This window comes from Pseudopipra pipra, chromosome 1 (genome assembly GCF_036250125.1).
Source record: "Pseudopipra pipra isolate bDixPip1 chromosome 1, bDixPip1.hap1, whole genome shotgun sequence".
Taxonomy (NCBI): Eukaryota; Metazoa; Chordata; class Aves; order Passeriformes; family Pipridae; genus Pseudopipra; species Pseudopipra pipra.
Genome location: NC_087549.1, coordinates 94,585,501 through 94,601,527, shown reverse-complemented (window position 1 = coordinate 94,601,527; position 16,027 = coordinate 94,585,501). Strand labels below are relative to the sequence as shown.

General features: G+C 37.6%; 1 long non-coding RNA gene across 2 annotated transcripts in view; it reads left to right on the top strand.

The window, feature by feature from the left end:
* Positions 1–477: 477 nt before the first annotated feature.
* LOC135419566 (uncharacterized) overlaps positions 478–16,027 on the top strand; it is a 198,450-nt gene continuing 182,900 nt past the window's right edge. Inside the window, exons 1-3 of one of the 2 annotated variants that reach the window (XR_010433045.1) lie at positions 484–566; positions 1,118–1,159; positions 5,441–5,583. This is a non-coding gene — a long non-coding RNA (uncharacterized LOC135419566). Of the gene's footprint in view, positions 567–1,117; positions 1,160–5,440; positions 5,584–16,027 lie in introns of both variants that reach the window. The other variant, XR_010433044.1, reaches the window with a different exon arrangement.

Genomic DNA, 16,027 nt, shown 5'->3' with positions numbered 1-16,027 from the left:
AGGTCTGCCATATCTATTATGAAAATCTTCCATAACTTGCAGTTCATAAGAGCAAAGGTGGAAGAATCTCAAATCAAATGCCTTTGATTCAAAAATTCTGTCTTCTGGTCAGCATTCCCAAAGTAAAATTCTATTTTGCACATTGTGTGATGCTTTTAAAAAAATCCTAGGCTTGACTACTTAGAATTAGAATGACTCTGTGTTTGAGCTAACTTCAGTGTTTTGAAATAAAGGTAGAAAAATTACTATGAAGTGATGCTGAAAGGTCAAACCAGCTGGAGTGCATAAAGCCATAAGTGTCTGATTAAAAAAAGTGTCAGAGGGAAAAAAGGAAAAAATCCTACCTAATTCTCTTTTCTGTGCTAATACTCAAGGTAGCTTTTAACTAACTTGTGACATCATCTTTTCATGGCAAACATTTTCTAAGCTTTTTGTTGTCATAAATAGTATCCATTAGCATCATCCTTTTGGTTTCCTTAGCAACTGAGACAATCAATTCAATGACAGTTTCATCAGCACAGCAAAGCACCAGCTTCCAGAATTATGGACAGAAGTACAAAAAGCAGGTAGGCTGGAATCTATTTGTCTGCAGACCAGCTTTATTTCTTTCTCTCTTCCTTTCTATTTTATGAATTGCAAGCCTTCAATCACAAATTAAGCACAAATCTCTTCAAACAGTGCTGTGTTTGTGCATCAGTGATGCTTGATGCTGACTCTAAAGGATTCTCAGATCCACTCAGCCTGGTTGTGAGTAGCTTGATATTTGAACTTTACAGCTGGAAACCTTTTTAATTTTCATATATTGCACTGGGTGTGTATATATAACTTGCTTTTTTGAGTATTAATTAGAGACTTGCAACATCAAGGTCATGCCTTATTTCAGTGGGTAGAAAAAAGGGCCGTGGTTGCTGCTGCTTTCAAAGGGATCACGTGCAGTTTGTGTCTTCTGACAGTCACAGCCTGTCTGAAGAAGAAATTCAGAAAGCCAATAGGAGTGGCAAATGGCTAGTGTCCATAAATTATCCTGCAGTCTCCACTTGTGAAGGAAGGTGATATGTCTGGGAGATATATTCCTTTTAAATGTCTATTATAGTTATATATATTTTTTATTTTCTAGAGGAGCTTCTTTATTGTCCTGCTGAGGCTTCAGTCCAACTCTGTAAGTATGCTTCTGTCTGCAGAAAGGCTTACTTCTCTTAATTTGCACTGCATTGTCAGTACCAAAATATCACTAAGGAGGGAAGTAGTGCTAAGGCAGTGAGTTATAGGAAAAGCCCTATACTATTAACAGGAAAAGGTTTTTTTTTCCTTCATCTAATTTTTCTTCATTTTTTCAAAATCTGACAACTAGATGTATTCGGAAGAAATACAGCATAAGAGATGAAAACATAACTGTGTCATACATAACTGCTACTCCTGAAGCACAGAGAGAAGTAGTGTTTTGTTGCTTCTGTTAATTTAGATACTTAAAAAAATATTTTATTAAAAATAAAATTAATATCTTACCTCTTGAAGTAGATGCAGAAGGTTTCCTATGGAGAAACCCTTCAGTTTCCTGTGGGGACTGACTCAAGCTAACCAGAGAACATGAAAATTTATTAAACAATAAATTCATTGCATGCTTCCCTTAGTTCTGATGACCACTGCTGCTAAACTCCAACAGTTTCTGTATCAGTTCTACCAATCTCTAAGCCCACAAGCATGAGTAAGATTTCTTACAGGTTTCTGAGTTCAGTGTTGGAAAAAATCATATTGACAAATCAGACTTGCTCACTGTCATGAGTGCTGGTAATAGTGTTCGCCCCCTGAAGTAACAGGATATACTCCAGAATGAATCACAGGCTTTTTTGGGATTCTGCTTTCCCCCAGATGCTTCGTGATTTAGTTGCTATAGTTGCCCTGAAGTAGCTGTGACAGAAGTTCAGACTGATGGCCACAGAGAACTTTAATATTCCAACATAACTGAGGCCATGAACTTTTTAAAAATGTAAGAATGTCTTCATACTTTTGCTAATCTAGATGTTGGAAGCTGTTCAACAGTCTTCTAGCACCATTACCTTAGTTCTAGTCAAACTCAAATATGGCACTTGCCTGTCAGGATTCATGTAAGGATGTAAACTCATTTGATCTGAGGTAGAGGAGGGAAAAGGTGTGGTCTCAGGCATTTTAGAGTTGTTGCTCAACATCTCATGTGGCTGCTGACATTTGTCAACAGTTTTGGTTTGACCCTGGCATAAGATAGAAGTATTCAATGTGTCTGCAGAATTTTCTTTTCTCTCCGAGTGTAACAGACCAACTAATTTGCATCTAGTTGAATGCATAAAGATCACCTCTCATGACCCTGTGTCCCTCTTGTGACTGTGTAAGCATTTTCCCCCTGCCCTTTTTTTTTTTTCCCCTCTTCCTCCATGTTTTTTTACCCATTGTGGTGTTTTTGGCAGAACTCAGAATAACAGATATCAGTGCAGACTTTTGTTTTGTCACTCCTTTCTATTGGTCATTACTGGGATGAGCAGCAGTTACAGGAAACTGCTTGTTATGGATTTGATATTTGTATGCTCAATGAGCAAGTTAAGTGCAACTGTAAGCAGACTAATAGAGACCATGAATGCTTGGCTGACAAATGCAGGTGTCTCTCTACTAATTATCATGCTCAGAATTAGATTTTTGCTTTTGCAAAATCTCAGGAGGCATTTGCAAATTCAAAACTTAAAACTGTTGTTTCTCTACTCAACACCTGTACTGTTCACAGGGTTTGATGGGGGGACATGGAGGGGAATGCAATTTTAACACTAAACAAATTGGGCTACGAACACAACCATTTTAGATATGTGGGAGCATTTGGAAATTTCTTCATGGACAAACTTCTATATACTTGAAAAAGCCCAAATGTTATTTGGCTGAGTCTCTTTGTGAACGATCTCTCAAAATTCAGGGAAACTTCCAAAACCTAATAATTATTTTGAGACAAAGTGTTTTTATCTCCACGTGCCTTAAACAAAGCATAGTAGCCATCACTGACACTTCTGTTTTCTGCACTGTTCTTCTTCCTTGTTGACAGGAAAGTGCAGTTTACTGACAGCTGGTACAACAATGTAATATTGGCAAAAACAATCAATGTTCATTTTCACTAGATATAGATACCATAGTGATGGTACAGTTCAATGATTGCTCCTAACAAATATCTAGGTATGAGTTAAAATGAGTCTTGACCTTCAGTGCAATCCATACATTCAATTAATTCTTTTTAATTGCTTATGCAAGTTTAGAGGGTGAAAGTGTGAGCAGCATAACCGCGGGTGACTCGTTCTCTATTGACCAAGTGACATGGGATTGTGTGTGTATATCTTTGTGAAAATAAAGGCTGCAGAAAGAACTCAAAACCAAATTAATTGAGCTAATATTTTTCTCATTCTGTTAAAGATGTGGTTCATGAATCAACCATCACAATCCTCATGACTTCTGATAATTAGGACAAACCATACATAATAGGTGTTCTGTTACATTTAGATACCTAATGACCTGGAAAAGGATTCAATGGGTCAAAGTAGTAGTGAAGTTTAAAGGACTTCTGTGGCAGGAGAGAGAGGAGATTTTCAGTCGAGGCCGTGGAAACAGCCAGGGTGAGTTCAAAAGCTGAGTCAAAAGCACTTTTTGGAAAACAGGAGGAAAAGTTTAACTCTCTTTGACTTTCATCATTAATGCTTGAAAATATTTTTTTCTGTAGTAGGTTTGTATAATATTTAATTTCCTTACATTATAAATATTTATTATATAAACAATTACATACCACGTAAAATCAGGACATATGCATTGAACTGGTGATAAATGATTTGTCTTCCTCCTTTCGGGTGATTTCCCTGCAAAGAAATAAAGTGCAATAATCTCATATCGCATAAATGTCAGTGGGAACGTGTTAGGTGTGTAAGGACTACAAAAATTGAAAGAATACTTTCAGAGTGAAATCTTTACCCAGCAAATTAATCTGCAAATACAGTTACATTTGCTGTAACTAAAATGTGTGAAGGCATCGTATTTGAAAAATATCCAGGGCATCAAGAGACTTAATTGAACTTTCAGAAACAGAGGAATGCTGATATTAGGTTTCATGTCTTGTTCTGCTCCACTAGCCTTAGTAAGCTACTTTGTATGGCACTACTTGTGTCAACCACTTCAGTATAGATTTGATATTAAAACAGCAACACCCTAAGTGCTTTGAGCAGTCATCCTTATCATGAGAAGATCTGTTAACTATCCTGTGAAATGAACTTGTTGGAATAAAAAGCCTGGAATAGGGAATGAATTAGTTGCCTGCCATCAGCCCTCCTTTGACAGTGTGCTCAGATTGAATTCTACTCTAGCAAAGTGTTGTAGAAATATGCAGCTTGCTTGTGTAAAAGTGTTCACAGCTCCTCTCCTCTGCAAGCAACTCTACTGGGGATGAACAGAGCAACGATCCTTCAAACATCTTTTTTCTTCTAAGGTATCTCCTATGTTCATTTCTAAAACATTTTAATTAAAAAATTAAAAAGTGTAGTGAATTTAAAAATAACAAGATACAACCCCTTTTTTTTTTTTTCATATCAGGAAGTCATTACCTGGCAAAAATGGGGGTATTGCATTCCTACTGTTAAGACCTTTAAAAATGTTTTACTGCTAGATGAATGAGCTGTGCCAGGTACCAGCAGATACATCCTGTCGTTTCTGTGCTCTCCAGGAGTTGCTATCTTGCAGTAAGAGAGGCATTTGCTGTGACATGTCTGCTTTTAGCTTTCATGGCTTCCTTTCTATTCATCCTGTGTCTGGGTAAAGATTTCCATATACCACCCTGATCTGCCTGGGGAAGGAGCAACTTGTCAGCTCCGCTGCTTCCCACCTCACTGTGGAGTGCGCTGTCTGGCATTTTTATAAACACAGAAAACAGAGCTAGGACACTCCCTTGTTCCAACTTGTCTTGCTGTCAGGCTGTCAAAGGGAGTTTTAAAATATCCTGTCAATTAATCTCATTGAAACTCCTAGTGAAGGTTCAGCTAACTCTGTCCTTGAAGCTCTGTTAGTTCATTCACTTCTGATTTGAAGATAGATTAGTAGAAGTGGCAGTGGCAAATTGCCTTCCTATCACTGTAACACAAAAGGCAAAATTGGACGAAGGCCCATATACTGCAAGCTAGATAGCCTTTTGCTGAAGAAAAAACCAGGATACTTTAAATTAATATTTTGACCCTTAAAATCTATTTACCATATTAATAAGGTGATTTCATTGCTACCTATCCCCCATCAACCTGGTCTGAAGTTGATTACTCGGCACCTATTTGACAAGCAGGAACTGAACAGGGAGACTTTTCGTATATAATATTGGCAAGAAAGATGAAACTGGTGAAGCATTCAGGCTGCTAATCCAATACTTACTCATTGCAAGATTCATCTGTTTTGGTTTCAGAGACCCTGGTTTCCTGTGGATAGTGTTAAATTTAGCATTCAGCTCAATTCCATTTCCATTCACCTTCAGACCCCAGTGAAATATCAATGCCTGCCTACAGGTTCATTTGACAGCATGAAACAGCAAACTGATCCATTTTCAGAGTAAGTATTTTAATTTTGGATTGCTAATAATCATAGCACAATCATGACATGGTGATGTGAAAGTGCTGGTGGTCTCAGCAAGCCACAGAACACATCAGTATTTTATGCGTTTACCAGAGTGCTAACCTGTAATTTCCGCACAAATTTCCTGCTCCCTTCTTAGAATAGGATTTCAAAGAAGACAGGTACTCATAGTTAGAAACAATCTTGGCAGTGATTAAGAGAGGGCAGTTAGGCAGGGAAGGCTATTTCAGTCTGAGTCTTAGACCAAAGAGGATTGTTGCAAGTCCATTATTGCTACCTTTCAGCCAACCTGAGAATGCAATGCTCTCGCTTGGACTATAGCAGGGTTCATTCATGCTTGTGAGCAACAGGGACTTGGTTTGCAGAGTAACTTGAATGAAATGAGGCATTTTACAACAGAGATTCGTAACAGTCCTTTCTGAAATGAATAGAATGGCTGATGGCTCTCAGAGCTGCATTTGGTGAGACACAGTGTGTTTTAGCTAATGCAATGGTGGGTTATGCCTTTGTTTTCTAGTACAAAATCTCATCACGCTGAAATATTTTGTCAAGAAATACTTAACAAGTATCACAAACACTGTTTAATCTCCCCAGCCTCCCGAAGAAACTTCTATTTATTTTGACTGTAGAGACTGGCAACTGAGCTGGCTGATATACTTAGATGTTTTTTGGCTAACAGGAGAAAATTGCTTATTGACTATTCTTCAGTAGCTTTTCCCCAACAGAAGGCAAGACTTCGACACTTTCTGTGGGTGTAATATGTATTTATAAAAGAAAGAATTGTTAGCTAGTCCTCAGCAATTGGCTTTTATAGTGTTTAATACATTCTCTAACCCCAAGCCAATATCAAAGCATTTCTCAAGAGCGTTAAATCTTGTTATGTTGCAAGCAATTGCATAAGTGCACCCTTCAAATCATGGCATCTGTTGCCATTTGTTTATATGTGCCTGAGCATCTGTGGTAACCAAGAGGCAAAGGTGTCTCCTGAGGGCTATCTGGCAATGCACTGTCATGGACATGTACAAACACAGTGCCCTCGCTCTGCATTTCCTCATGGCATTAGACACAACCCCTGAGTAGGAAGAGTGAAGACACTTCTGCCAGGAAAAAATCAGTTTTGTTTTGTTTTGTTTTGTTTTTGAGATCATGTGTACTCTTCTGTTAGTACAGAAGTACTTCTGCTAGTATTGTCTTCATAGGTAACTTTATACTACTTCTGTAAAACTTAGTAAGCTTGGTTTCTAAAGACTCCAAATTCCGCTGTGCCACAAGTCTGAGTTACAGTTTACTTCCATATAATTCCTGCATGTAGCATCTCTGTTCATGCATTTGATATCATGTTTGTAGCCAGTAAAGCAAAGCAAGAAAGAATACAATGTGGTAGGTTGTATAGGGACTACCTTGATGTATGGAGGGGCCAAACCATATCCTGTTGGAAAAAACTGTATTTCAGTGAGAACCTCTTTCTCCACCTGGAACTTGAGATTAATAGTACTGATCTCTTTTGTGAAGTACTTTAAAACCTACTAATGAAAGAAATGGGATAATACATAGGCTGCTATAAAACTTGGGAGTCAAATTATGCCTCAAATTGAAGTGTTCCTTTTGCCGTACTTTCCTGAGTATAAAAGTTCTGTTGAGGCATAAGCATCTTTAAAGGAATAGATATGATAGGTCATTAATTGCAAAATTAAATTTCACTGTTCCAAACTTATTTTTCCATTATCTCAAGCACCTAGTAAACACACAAAATGTGTTCTTGAACAAATGAGTTCTTGGAAATTTTCACGTTGCAACCAATGTACTTGTACTTTATTTCAGAATGGAACAGCAAATTGCATCTCCCCAGGGTAAAAAACAGCAGGAAAAAAACCCTCAATTGTTTGGGGTTTTTTTTCATGATGTAATACCCCTAAATATTTTTAACATTTTTACGTTGTTTCAGAATAAACAGACGCTTGATCTGTCTGTATATTTGTGGTTTTTTCTTGTTGTGGGTTTTCTGCTTGTGTTTTTTGTTTGTTTGTTTTTTTTTTTTTTTTGTTTGTTTGTTTTTGTTTTTTGGTGTTTTTTCTAAGCATAGGTGAATTGAAGTAAAATAATTATATATCAGTACACAGTAATTGGAGTTTTAAATACTGTGGAGTCACAAATGAGTGATATGAAAGGGAAGTCATCCTGTTTCCATCAGAAATTCTGGCTGACCTAAGCCCTTATTTTTTTAGTGATGTTAAAAATGAAGTCTGCTCTTAGTGTTATTTGTGCAAATTGTGTCTGATGAAATCATGTGCCATTGAACAGTGTTTTAGCAAGTATAGCTGCAGAGGAATGTAGTTAGATAGTTGGGAGTTGAGAATCTTGTCTACTGGAACATGTTTATAATAAATCTTTCATCAGTGCTTTTATAAAGCCATAGCAAATAAGGTAAGTGTGACATAGAAAATCACAGCCACTTCAGATTGTTGATGATGTCAGATGTAGGAGCTCTGAACAAGAGCAAACCTGAAGTGCCTGTGGATGTTTAAGAAACCAACAAATTGACCTGAAAGTGTTGCTTCTAAGTAGCATTTAAATACATTAGACTTAAATTTATTGTGTTGCAAATAAAACATTCAAGTAGATTTTGCAGTTGCTCAGGTCGGATCTATGGTATGAAACATTCAGTTATTCAAAGGAAGACCAGAACTTGGGCGAGGAGGGTGACACTGCCTATGGGAAAGGCAGCAAAATGGAAATCTACTGTGGATATGTATTCTGGGCTAATTAAATGTTAATTCATGTTAAGGTAGATGGATGACTTGGTTTACTTTTGTATGTTAAAGCTGTACAAATGCTTACTTAGACCTTATTGCAACATTAGGGTTTTGGGTAGTGTTGCTGATCTGTTTTTCCTTGTCTAGGTAATTATTATGCTAAGAATAAGTCTTAATCCCTTTGCTAGGAAAATTTGATCTACAAGTTATATTTGGAAGATATGTAAATTCCGATCACCTTAATGAAACTTGTTTAGCTTAGTTCAGTCTTTCTGCATTCTATCAGGCTCCATTCTAGTACAGTATTTTGATATATAGTGGCTAAAACCCCCTACCTCTGATAAATCAGGTCCAAAAGATTGCCTCAGCTAACCACGGTCTGAAGTGAACTTTAATCACTCAATGCCTGATAAAACTTCACACTATGCTGGAAAGTTTTTCTTTGAATTTTCATGTTATTACTTAGTAAAGTGCTCAATTCTCTTTGCTGCTAAGCACTGGTAATACTACAAGACTTGAAGCTAAGAAATTGGCCCAATTATTTTTGGAGCATTCTGAGTCCATTATAAATAGAGGATATAAGATTGTTAGATTCATTATAGCATAATATCTTTTCCCATCAGAAGCACTGGAAAATGGGATAGTTCTGGCAGTGCACATCTTGTACTGAGGAACTGTCAGGATATAGAAAAAGATTGTTTGGGAGATGGTACCTAATTTTAAAAAATGCAATATTTTTCCCCTAGGCACTTGTAATAGTATCTTCCTGATCCAGATTCTTTTTTTTTCTTAACCATTTTAGTTCCCTTTTTCCTTCTCTGCTTTGGTGTTTTCTTAATGTGCTGCTTTAGATAGAGTACGCAGTCATAAACAAGTTGCTGTTTTTAAAGTACTTTTACTATATAGGTTTCCAAAAGTGATGAAATTTTTGACACTACCCCAAATCCTCTCCCTACCTCACAGGTCTTGCATGCTAGATTTTTTCTTTGTTTTGCTTTTGTTCGTTTGTTTTCATTTTGTATTGTTTGGAGCTTTAGGGGAGGTTGGAAAAGGGGTAGAATTTCATTATGCACACTCTTCAGATGAGACAGGGAAAGAGAGAGAATCATACAACATTGTTCAGTAAAATGGGATCTGGATGTTCTAATGCATTTTGAATCATTAATTAGCAGTAATTTGATGAGGACTAGTTACCATAAAGAGACTTTAGGATTTTCTTATTTATCTTTTCTTTGGGAGGTATGTTTTTAAGCATATTAGCAAACACTGAATTCTAGTAGACATACCTAATTGTCCCAATTATTTGGTCCCATCCTAGCCTATGACCATCATTACATTAACAAAAGCATAATCAATTTTGATCAGTAGCTCTGTAGGACAACTCTATAAGATAACATATTCTCATGCCCATTCAGTCAATAGCAGCATAAAGACAGTGCTGTAAAGATAATGGCAGCATAAAGATAGTGATAACTGTGTTGTGTGGGAGACCCTGCAGAGGTATATCTTGTCTTAAACTAGGTTTCTACATGTTTAGTTCATGATGTCATGACTCTTGGGTTAGTTGTCTGGATTTTGGCTGTCTTATTAGGTGGAACTTTCTATTCAAATGTGAACAGCTAGGTTGGGCTACAATGCTACTCTTAATAATTATTCTTATGTTTCTGTCATGGAAACAGTTAATTATTCAAAAACGAAATTTCACTGAAGAAATTTATATATCGTATTTTATTTACTAACCTTAATTTTCATAGCTCTATTTTTTTTTGTGTGTTTAAATAGTAAATAGGAAAAAATGAGAAACCAGAGTTTGAGAACCAACAATGATAGTGCAAGATCATCTTTGCTACCTTATTTTTACTCTGTTGGGAATAATCTGTTCAGTTATCAACATTAGGGTGTCCGTGACCTGTCATGAAAGTAAAATTGATACTGCTGATAGGACACTGTGCTTCAGAGATAGAGACAAGCACAGCTGGGTGCTGAGCAGCTATTGGTCTGCTTTTGTGACCTGAGCTAAAAATTCTGCTCCTTGCTGTGCTGTGTCCTATAGACATACTAACTTGCTCCCAGGGTACCCCTGAAGACAAGGTTTTGTGGTGCAGCAAAATTAATCCAGCATCTAACTAACTGCAATTAAAAAGAAAAAGAAAAAAGGTAGTTTCTTATTTCTCAGATTTGTTTACACCAAACTGGCTGCAGTAAACCTGCTAAATCAGAGAAAACTTAGATTTGTATGCATGAGCAGTGACTGCCATTTACTTTCCAGCCTGTGGCAAGGAGATAATAAGATTCTGTGGCCAGGGATAGAGGATGGAAGAACAGGGCTCCTTTTCATGGCTCCTTACTGCTAGACTATCAACTAGAATTGCTCTTTGAAAGGCTTAGCTCAGAGTGCTTGCTTGCTTTGCAAGCTGCAGAAGTTGCAACTAACAGCTTAACTTCTTATCTTAGAGTTTTCTCCATCCTCTGTCTCTTAGTGGTTCCAGCACATGGTGCTCCAAGAAGATCACAAACTGAAGAACTAGTCTTGGAGGTGAAGGCAGTTTTTTTTGTTTGTTTGTTTGTTTGTTTTTTTGTGTGTTTTTTTTTGTTTTTTTTTGTTTGTTTTGTTTTGTTTGGTTTTGGTTTTTGGTTTTGTTTTGTTTGTTTTCTTTTTTGTTGTTTGTTGGTTTTTGTTTGTTTGTCTTTGTCTGATTTGGTTTGGTTTGGGTTTTTTTGATAGTGTCAGTTCTATCCTCATAAAATTCTTGCAATGAGGGCTGATTAAGGGGTCTGTGTATCCAGAATAGTCTGATAAACTACAGGCTTAAGTATAGGCTTAAGTGAATGGCCTGTACAGGGATCAAACCCACAACTTGGTATTATTAGCACCATGTTCTAATTAACTGAGCTATTCTCAGGGTCACCTTTTTCTCTTCTAACCCAAACTATTACATGATTCTATTATTCTATAGCACAACTTGGATTCATGAAACTCTGGGCTTTTCTGTGCTCCTTAATGTCTTAATGTCTTGAAAAATCTTTTGATATGTATATTATGAGGGTAAAGTCTACCCTTAAATGTAAGTAGCAAGGCTATGGTATTTATGCTCAGAAACATGGAAAGGAACTCTGTTAGCTATAATGCCATGATCTGTAATTGTACTATATCCTTGAGAGTATCCCAGAAACAATGCTATTGATTTTATGGTCCTAATCTGGGAGCGTGCCTCTCTTGTTGTAACAGCTATTTGTTTTCCTTGCCTGCATGAGAGCTGTAGGTGTGCAGAGAAAGTTGTGACTAGAGCTGTGCAAATTAGGGAAGGAAAAAGGAAAAGAAAGGAAAAGGAAAAGGGGGTGGGGAGAATGCAAGCCCCCCTCCCTGCATTCCCCTCAGATTTTTCTTAAATTTTTTTGATTTTCTCATTGTCTTTAGTTTGAGAGGAAAAAAGGCTTCAGTTGCAGGAAGAACTGGGGATTTCTAGGCGTTTTATAACAGCTGAGCTCATGATGCTGCTTTAATAGGCTATTGGAGATGATTCAGCCAGCTCAGACTGTGTAAAACCATCAATTATTTATTTCTAAGTTTTGTGCTTTCTGATCTGTGGAGATCATTAAGTCTGGATGAAAAATTACTGGGGAGAGGTGGTGCCTTGCTTCTCTTGCAACGTCATTAAAATTTTCAAGTAAAGGTTGTAAACAAAGATGGTTCTCTAGAGCAATTGCAATCTGAGTATTTAAGGAAGTAATTCTAATTTAGTATTCTGTGTTTGTTCTTTCTCTCTGCTTACCTAGCCTATGCTTGCTGTTGCAGTTAAAAAGACCTAAATTCATCCACATGTAAATTTTTGTGTTGCGTATTATGGTGACTTGATTTCCTTAATAATTCTTCCCTGCTGTTGCACAAAATCATGTTACTCAGCTATGACTCACTGGATTTCTGTTCACATGTCATTTTGCAATTGGAAATTAATTGAGATCAAAGGGGGAATTCTCTCTTCTATCCTCTAGTCTAGGTACTGTTGTGATTTGCAATTCTTAATAGGGGATGTTTTTGTTTCTTTGTTTGTTTTTCTCTTTTGGTAGAGATTTTGCAGTTATAGCCATGATGTGTTTGAGTAGAGGTTTATGAAAGTGTTACCCTTTCATTCAGCTAACTGATGCACTTACAAAAACCAGTACTCTGTTTTCTGGGTGCAGTGAGTCTTACAGCATCCACAAAAGCCACAAAGTTGATATTAGTAGCTGCAGAGAGTGTGTCTTTTTGCCAAGAAAATTCATGCAAGCCTAGCTCCCCTGAAGTGGAATCTGTATATGCAGGAAGTGTGTGTGATATCTTTCCTTTTGTTCTTTATCTTCAGCTCTTTTTCTATGTACTTTCACTATTAACAGAGCATCTTGTGCGTAAAACAGGTGGAAGTTTAATACTGCTCTGACAAAATGGGGAGCAATCTGCTTAAATGATGATACCTAGTCTATGTCAGATTTGGCATTACAGCTAGGTCTTCAGAAACATCATCTACTGTCCACTACAGGACTGTTTTAACTTGCACCTCTGTCAAATATTTTAATCTGTCATCTGTTAATAAGACTTATATTGTAACAGGCAAAAATACAACAGTACTTGAAAATTATTCACTTGGTTTCAGGATGGCACACAGTCTAAAGCTGAACTTCAGTAAAATTACCGCATGGAACAAAAGGTAAAAAAAAATTAAAAAGTCCTAAACCAGGGATCTGGTTTATTTTCTTCTATATCCAAGATGACTTGTAGGTAACTCAGTCATCAGGCTGTATTTTCTTAATTTTGACACTGCATTTGGGACCAAATTCAACTCCCATTATGTAGCATTAAAATGATACTTTGCATGTGCTGCCTGTGGGTGTTTGCAGAAAAGAAACCGTCTAGAGGATTTGATAGTATCCTGGGATTGAGAGATGTCTAAATAGTGATATGTGACTGATGGATTTGAAATATGAAGATATCTGAATCATAAATTGGTAATACTAATGCCTTGAGAGACTTCTCATGTACTCTTACAGTCTGCTCCTAAAGGGAGAAGGCTTTGTGCTCTCCAGCAACTTCACATCTTCAATCAGGCTTTGCCAGGGATGCATCTTGGTATTGTGTTATGTTAGTGAATGCTGTAAGGGATTTCAACTTTACCTCTGAGTTTTGACACTGGGACCTTGACTTTCCAAATCTGATGTTGAATTAATACTGTGAGGCTTTTTCATATAGAGTAAATCTTGCTGTCCACTACCCTTCCCTTCACCTTCCCTCCTTGATTTACACTAGTGAACCTAAAAGCAGTTCACATTTGGGAGAACCTGAAAAACAGTAATCAAAACTGATCCAAAAATAAATAGAGGGACTTGGGAAAGTTATGACAATAATGTCAAAGGGCAATTGGAGGTATTTACTTTCTATGTGTGTGCTTATTTCCCAACCCTGCACAGTGACAACAGTTCATCAAAATGTGCATAATCAAGTACTACCAATGAATCATCAAATGCCATGAAATGCTGTAGCAAAAAATTGTTCCTGGGACACTTGCTGAAAACATTATGCCTACTGATTTCCATTGCTAGGCTTGGGTCAAGATAGAAACATGAAGTGGATGTGTGGAAAATGGAATCCCATCTTGTAGGACTTTTGCTTCCCCTCACTTAAATCTTCCAAAGCATTGCTTTATACCATGAAGAAGGTTGTCTTGTCAAACTGACTAGTTCTTTCAGTCTGAAAATCACTGACCATCCGGGAAGGCAGAGAAAGATCCCAGAAATGGTCTTCTTAATTTGATTTCATTTGTAGGGAGAAGTTGACTAGTAATACTTTTGCAGTGATGTAAGCTTTATGTTTCATGTCATGGTCTAGATGCATAAGTTTTTGCTGAAAAGCCAAACAAGGATCACTTATTAGCAAAGCAAAATATTTCTGCTGTGATTTACAAAATGCTAGCTATCATTGCTTGCATAACACTCAATGACATATTTAAAATCTGTGTAATTTCTGCTGAATTTACCATGTATGTGATTTCAAGGGCTCTCCATTTAAGTCACATTTTGCTTGATCATAAGTGAGACTAACCGCATTGCACAATTCATTATTTGTTTTTCTTTTGTACGAAAAACAAAACCTCAGCCCTTTTCTCTGTGAGCAATTTACTCTAATGCTTTTGATTGTTCCCACTTCAGAGTCTTTCCAGTCTGTTGCTACTGAGCACCTTTTGGAGGCAGCTGCTTTTTGCATATGTGTACACATGCTGTTGCTCTTGCTCTCATTTCGTTAGCTCACTGTGTTGCAGGACTGCTACAGGGCAGCTTGCTCCTTTAATTGCCTTCATTTGCTAGTCAGGCCCAGGATTTGTGTCCTAGCTGGAGAGGAGATCAAAGAGGCTGCCTCCAAGAGAAAAAGAAGGCTGGCAGAGGTTATAGGGTCTCCTAGAGGCCTTCTGGGTGTTGGGGCTGAGAAAGTTTCCATCAGTATGTTGACCTACTGATAAGGATGGTGGCTTTCAAGGCAGGCTCTTGCAGGGCTTGGGAGTCTTTTGCACTATTTGAGTGTGTAAGTGTAACCCAGCTAGAAGGTCAAGGATCAGAAACACCAAGGAAGAAGCCAGAGGGGTCAAACTATTGTGATGGTCTGTTGGTCCAGCCTGTGCAAAATTGACGTATTTCCCTTGGCTTTGCTGCTGGAATTCCTCATCTTGTTTTCTTTGTCCTTTTGTGCTTAAACTGCTCCTCAGACACCTGGGTACTTGCACAGCAGCACATTTGCCATGATATCCAATGTTGTCAAGCTTTTTGCAGTGCTATGTATTTAAAGAATGCAGTTTTTCATCAGTGCTGTTGTGTGGCACCAAAACAGGGCTGTGAAAGGAGAGTGGAAAGCAGCAGTGTGACATTTTTCAGTTTCATCATCTTTGACAGCTGTGTCATACTGAGAGCAAATAATTGTACCAATGAGGATATTTCTAGCTGAATCCAAATGTGGCAGCTGCTTTGGGGGAAATTCTACATCACAGTTGTTGTTCTCCAAGTTTTCCTGCCTCAGAGGATCAGTAAACAAGTGATATACCAGTCTGTGGGAGGATGAAGGTAACTTACACCTTTCTAAATATGACACCCTCTTGAATGTAAAGCAACACCTGTGTGTTCAAAGAAACTATAAGCAACCCCCAGATGTTTCTGAAATCCAAACCATATATATAAATGCCCAGGTAAAATGGCTTTGCCTTCAGATAGTGTCCAAATCTCCCTACATCTATGACCTCTCCAATCATTAATGTGCCTCACCCTTCCTGCCCGAGGCAGATGCCGTCAGAGGAGCTTCCTGGGCAGCCTGATGACTGGCAGAGAGCAGTTGCATTTTATCTTTTCTGTGTTGCCTCTTGCTTCAGCTACTGCAGCATTTTGAAAGGGCAGGTTTAATGAGCTGTAAGGGAGGTGATATTCAGACAAATCTTGATAATATAGTTTGATTCATTCAAGAGCTGAATGTAGCTGAAAAACCTTAGGAATCGAGGTTATCATTGTATTTCCATGCATTGCCTTTGATGGCACAGTGTATGTAAACACCTTTCAATAGTGCATAAGGGAAAATGATTAATAAGGACTACATTTTTCCACTAACCTTCATATAAAATCTGGTTTTCCTTCCCTCAGAGTGGGTGTCAAAACAA